Genomic DNA, 6000 nt, shown 5'->3' on the forward strand with positions numbered 1-6000 from the left:
ATTATTCAATTAGATAATGGCTAAAACTGTGGCCTAACTCCATGTATGTTACTGTATCTCTACTCTGAAGACTGATGCATGACTGTTCAATTCATCTGGCATTTTCTTAGTTTCTATTATTAATTCTCCAGCCTGACTTTCTATAGGATCCATGCTCACTTTGTTAATTCTTTTAAATGCATTTTAGAAAGAAGTTTATGAAATAATGAGAGACATAGATAGAGTTAATGATAGTTGTCTTTTCCCTAAGGTGGGGAATTTCAAGACTAGGGGACACTGTTTTTAAGGTGAGAGGAGAGAGATTTAAAAAAGACATAAGAGGCAAATTTTTTACTCAGAGGGTGGTTTGTGTGTGGCATGAACTTCCTGAGGAAGTGGTGGATGTGGGTACAGTTACAGTGTTTAAAAGACATTTGGATGGATATACGAACTGGAAAGGTTTGGAGGTTATGGACCAGGAGCCAGCAGGTGGGACTAGTTTAGTGGGATTATGTTCGGCATGGACTGGCTGGACTGAAGGATCTGTTTTCGTGCTGTACAACTCTATGATTCTGTCTGTTTTTATATTTCTGGCTAGCTTTCTCGTGTATTCTAATCTTTCCCTCCTTACTATTTTGTTCAATCATTCTTTGCTTTAATAAAAAAAATCCAGTCTTTTGACCTGTCACCTGTTTTCAATAATTATATGTTTTTTCTTTTATGACTAAAGGACTTGGATGCTGGAAGTCTGAGACAAACAAAAACAGAATGTGCTAAAGAAACTCAGCAAGTCTGGCAGCTTTCGGAGAGAAAACAGGGATGATGTTTTGAACATTGTGAGCCTTCTTCAGAACAGAAAGATCATAAAATGAATTGTTGCCAAACTCTGACTTAAAATTGGATAGTATGACAAACAATAGAAACACAGAGAGTGATGGTTACATTAGTGTCCCCTATTTAAATGGGACAAGGTGGAAAGATGCATGTGAGATGGTGCAATATTGACGAGGTACCACAGGGAAGCTGGTACACTCCCAATTTCTCTTACTGTACTGACAGTTCATCCCTGGTGGATAAATCTGTTTTTGACCTTCCAAAGGAGATTTCCAGACAATTAGTCTCTCTGGGGGTCGGTTCACAATACATTGAGCTTCACCCTCTCAAACTTCATTCAAAATAAGATGCTTGAAAATTACTCCCATTCTCAAGTGTTTTCATCCAGTAATTTTGATGCCTGTAAACAATACCAAGAATATTAAAACTCATTATTTCACAGCTACTGTAATAATGACTATTACACATACAAAAACACTTTAATGCTCTTGGGGGGTGAGAGTCCCTGAGGTTGAAACCATTAAAAAAAAAATCAATGCTCGTCCCCACTTCCTTTAAAGCGCCAATAGATGCAGATTAATTATTGATGCTGCTAAGAATGAGCAGAAACCTTCATACAAACTATTCGCATGGAACAGGACGGATATGCTGTTTAGTGCAAATGCTTAACATTTTAAAATTTTCAAATGACTGGAGTGAAATTTCTTACTAATTATTGTTGCATCCTATCATCACTTTTTCTAATTATGATGTTTATCTGATTTTAAAGCAATATCTTCATTCACTTCTCGTCACCTCCTATTCTGCATCACAGATTTCTTGAATAATAAATTTTCAAACACAGATACAATAATGTAATCATCTAACACCCACAGTCCAATAATGAATGTATATACAATGTAAATAGATTCAAAATCTATTTATGTACATTTTAAACCTAATTCTCAGGCCCCCTGCCTCTTTTCATCAATGGCAGTCTAATCCATTTTAATGCAGGTCTCTTTATACTAATTCTGAATATACACAAGTGATAGCCACAGCTGGAGCCCAATGCTTAAAGGGACCAGACTGGGGCTCAGCATTCTAAAACCATTTACAATTGGTGGGTGGACACACAGGAAAAGTTAACACTTTGCAGACTGGCCCCGATTGCAGCTTAGCTGGTGTGTCCACACTACCTTTGACCGCTAAACCCACAATCACATCATCAGACAATTGCATGTTCTGATTTAAACCTTCTTCAAATCTTCCTATTCACATCTGAGGATTGCAGGCAGTATCTTTGACAGAGTGCTATACGTTAACCCAAACAAACTCCAGGCAATAATCAGTCATCCTTCAGCATTCACACTATATTCATCCTCAGCAGAAATGCCAGCTAAAGGACTGAATAAAATCACCTGTTAAATTTGGGTAGCAGCAGTGGTTCAGTGAGTACCATTCTCCTCTCTTAAGTCACATGACTAGTGGGTCCTGGTCCAGAGAACTGAGCACAAAATCCATGATGTCACTCTAGCATAGTGAACACTGCACCATCTTTTAGATGGGACATTGAACTGACAACAATAGCCATCTCTAGCTCAGTATAAAAGATCCTCTGAAACTATTTTGCATGACAAGGATGTTCTTCCCAGAGTTCTGGACAAACTTGAACACTTGATCATTATTGATCATTATTATGTCCTTGTACATGGGAGCTTATTGTACATAAGTTGGTTTGCTATGTTCCCCACATTACAAGAGTTCAAAAGCATTTAACTGACTGTAAAGTGCCTTGGGACATCCTGAAAACACTCCTATAAATACAAATCATTGCAAGTATTGTAAAGGATTAATGACATTTGTTTTGAGAGTGTAAATGAGTGATCAGATCTCAGGATTATATATCAATTTTTAAATAATTAGGGTGTCATACTTAAAATGCTGTCACAAATGATTTTGTTTTGATATCTGTTATTTTTATCCTACCAGAATGGTGAATAATTTCTTCAAGCTTCCTGAAATTGGGACTTGACCTCACTCTTAAAAGTTTATGCCTATGTAGATAGCAACAACGCCTTCCTTCATTAGGCCTATATCTTACACACAATTTTTAAAAAGTGTGTCTATTTAAACCCATCTATCCTCTGTGTGCCCACACTTTGATTACATTAACAGATGAATGAACCGTGACTGCATTTTTGATATATTTAAACTACTTAGATTCAAAATGATTTAATTTGCTTTTCCTACTGATGGGTCTGCTATTATTTGCCTGATATTCCAACTAGCTAAATCAATTTGGAAAATAACATCTGGCCAACGTCTAACTTTGCAAATTATGGCAGTCTGAATATTTAGCAGGTTTTTATGTTCTTGAGCTATTATAACACCAATTAAACAGCACAAGGCTATCAACAAAAAGTAAAATACTTGTAGTTATGAATTCACTAAAATAGCCATTATCCAACAGGGAAGCAATTCTGGATGCAAATGTGCAGAAAGTGATAGCATATTTTCACAGAAAGCTTAAGGGATTATTGAGTGTGACAAATTGTGTCTGGTATCCTAAACTAAACCTAAGCTAACCTGATTCCAACCAAACCAGATCCCAAACTCTCTCAAAAACAATTCATGCCTTGAACTCCAATACTTAGTTAGGGGCAACAACAAAAGAATGGGATCTTGAATTCTTGGGGGAGATGCTTTGGTAGGACTATATTGGCGTTATATAGTGTGCTCTGTACGAATGTAACTTGGTGTGAGACAGCGCATCATGTGGTTTCCTACATTTCGACAGTGATGATACTTCATTGGCGGTCAAGGACATTGAAATATCCTGAGATTGTGAAAGTCAGTACATAATTGCAAGTTTTTGTTTTACAATGTTGGAGCTTTCACCGCCATCCAATCACTGATCAGTTCATGAAAACGCGTTCCTTCAGTGAGAACAGCAGGTCAGTAGCTCTACACCTAGTTGTCAGTGCGGACATGGTTAATACATTGTTTGGAAGCAGTTTTGAAAAGCAACAATAGGATGTTGATCTTCTGAAGGATTTTGCACACAGAACAGGGCCCAAGGACAATGGGACACTTTAGCTGTAAACTGAGAATGTGCATTTACACTTAAATCCACGTGACTCTTCTCAACAGCTCTAAAGTTTCAAGGAGGAAAAGAGTGAAAACTGTTTATTTAACTTTAGCATTATCTATCCTATTCCTTACACGCCCCCTAGGCAACCAATCTAATAAGTCTTAACATCAGCAGCTGTCAAAGAAATGGGGTCAATTATTTCTGCTTTGAGAAAGAATAGCAGTGGATTTGTGTCTCCATAGCACGGTCCCTGCATATGGAGTTGGCTGGGATAAAGGCACTATTGATATTATTGCGGGAATTAGTGATTTTGATTTTATTACTGGGATTAGCGCTCTGTAATTTGTATTCTTGCCCTACAAAAGCTCCTATAGCAGTCTGAAGCAATCCCTGACTGTCAGGCTGGGTGAACACATGTCACACCTGCTGGGTCACTTGACCCCAGTTGGGGAGGGAGGGGGTGTCGGGGAAGGGGAGTGGATTCAATTCTGTCTTCCCCATGTAATTCAGGTCTGGTTATTACAGGGCATGTTGTGGGGTGAGGGGAGTGGTGCGGTAATTAAAACTAAAATAGCAATTAAAGAACTAGGGGCCTGGTCTGTTCGTGCTGGATATCTGCATGAACAAGGCTGTTCAGCAGCCAAATCCCCACTGTCCCAGCGAGACATTAGCAACCAGCTCAGCCATATGTAAAACAAGGAGAAGCAGTTCCAAAGTACTGCCTCCGGTTCAGTGAGGTGGAGGGAAATGTGAAACCACACCATCCCCACCCCCACCATCTGCCCAGGGATGATACTGCCCAGCTAGGTAACGGACAAGGACACTTTGCAAACTCCTCAGCATTCTCAGTATGAAAGATGTGGCATGTGGCAGGAAGAATGAGACTCAAACCACTTCAGCCTGTGAGAAGCGTCGATCAATTCTTCCACACATTTCCAACAAATCAGTACTCTCCTCTCACGCAGTATGAGTGTTGGTTTTCCCTTTTACACCAATGTCCTGATGAATGTAGAACTGAGAGAGAACATTGCCTGCTACATTAAGTCACTTTAAATCTGAAACACAAACAGAAAGTTCTGGAGAAACCCAGCAGGTCTGGCAGCGTTTGTAGAGAGAAGAGCAGGGTCAATGCTTCAAGTTCAGTGATCCTTCATCAGAACACTTTAAATCTGTGCCTTCTTGTTCTCAATCCTTTTATGATTTGGAAAAATTTCTCTGTTATCTGCAAATCTGATCTCCCCTCAGCCTTCTCATCTCTAAGGAAAGCAGTCCCAAACTCTCCAATCTATCCTCATAACTGACATTTCTCAAGCCTGGGACCACTCTTGCAAATCTCTTTTGCATTCTCTCCAATGCATTGGCATCATTCCTATCATGTTTCTATTTGCAGAAACTCAGAAATGGGGTTGCAGAAATGGAGTTATTCTACTGAGAAAAGACTGTTCTCATTCATTCTCATCAATTGGAAACAAGTTTCTTTGATGTTTGCAATAGAATATTATTAAGCTAGAGAGGGTTCAGAAGAGAATTACCAGGATGTTGCCAAGTATGGAAGGTTTGAGTAATAAAGAAAGGCTGAATAGGCTGGGACTTCTTTGATTGGAGCGTAGGAGGTTGAGAGGCGACCTTATAGAGGTTTATAAAAACATGAGGGTACAGATAGATTTAATGGTAGGTGTCTTTTCCTTAGGACGGGGGATTTCAAAACTAGGTGAGAGGAAAAAGATTTAAAAAAGACATGGGGACAAATCTTTTACATAGACGGTGGTTCATGTGTGGAATGAACTTCCAGAGGTAGTGCTGGATGTGGGCATAGTTACAATGTTTAAAAGATACTCAGATAAATACATGAATAGTAAAGGTTTGGAGGGATATGGGGCAGGAGCAGGCAGGTGGGACTAGCTTAGCTTGGGATCATTTTCGGCATGGACCAGTGGACCGAATAGTCTGTTTCCATGGTGCATGACTCTATGTCTCTATATCCATCACTCTGTATTGGCTGCATTGCTCCCCAGTTTAGCAATGCCTTATGTTTAAAAACCCACCCTTCTCTTCAAATGGATCCATGGCTTAGCCCTTCCTAACTCTGTGACTTCTGCCAAATACTCTGCACT

The sequence above is a fragment of the Rhincodon typus genome, chromosome 34, assembly GCF_021869965.1.
Source record: "Rhincodon typus isolate 14 chromosome 34, sRhiTyp1.1, whole genome shotgun sequence".
Classification (NCBI taxonomy): Eukaryota; Metazoa; Chordata; class Chondrichthyes; order Orectolobiformes; family Rhincodontidae; genus Rhincodon; species Rhincodon typus.